The sequence below is a fragment of the Rhincodon typus genome, unplaced genomic scaffold, assembly GCF_021869965.1.
Source record: "Rhincodon typus isolate 14 unplaced genomic scaffold, sRhiTyp1.1 hic_rhity00000342, whole genome shotgun sequence".
Taxonomy (NCBI): domain Eukaryota; kingdom Metazoa; phylum Chordata; class Chondrichthyes; order Orectolobiformes; family Rhincodontidae; genus Rhincodon; species Rhincodon typus.
In genome coordinates this window covers 44,869-45,234 of record NW_025965980.1, presented here as the reverse complement: position 1 = coordinate 45,234, position 366 = coordinate 44,869, and positions in this window count along the sequence as shown.

The window sequence follows — 366 nt, the reverse complement described above, 5'->3', positions numbered from 1 at the left end:
CCTGAGCCGTCCCCCACAGGAAAAGTACAGCGCACTCACCTGTCCTTGCTGTCCAGGAAGATCCAATCCTCTGACGTGCAAAAAACAATAACAGCCAGCCCCGTCTCATCATCTACAACCAATACATTCTCATCTGACGAAGATGATGACTTCATGCTCCCTCCCAGACTGTTCAAGAAACAATGTATTCGTGAGAGTCAGAGTTCATCCAGTGACCACACATACTTTAACCAATCCTTGAGGAGTACCATAACTTCATCCCAAACCATCCAATCTTCAGCAAATTCAAAAAATTCTTCAACCAAAAGTGCCCAGTCCACAAAGAAACCCTCATCCAAAACTGGCCAATCCACAAAGAGGTCAAAG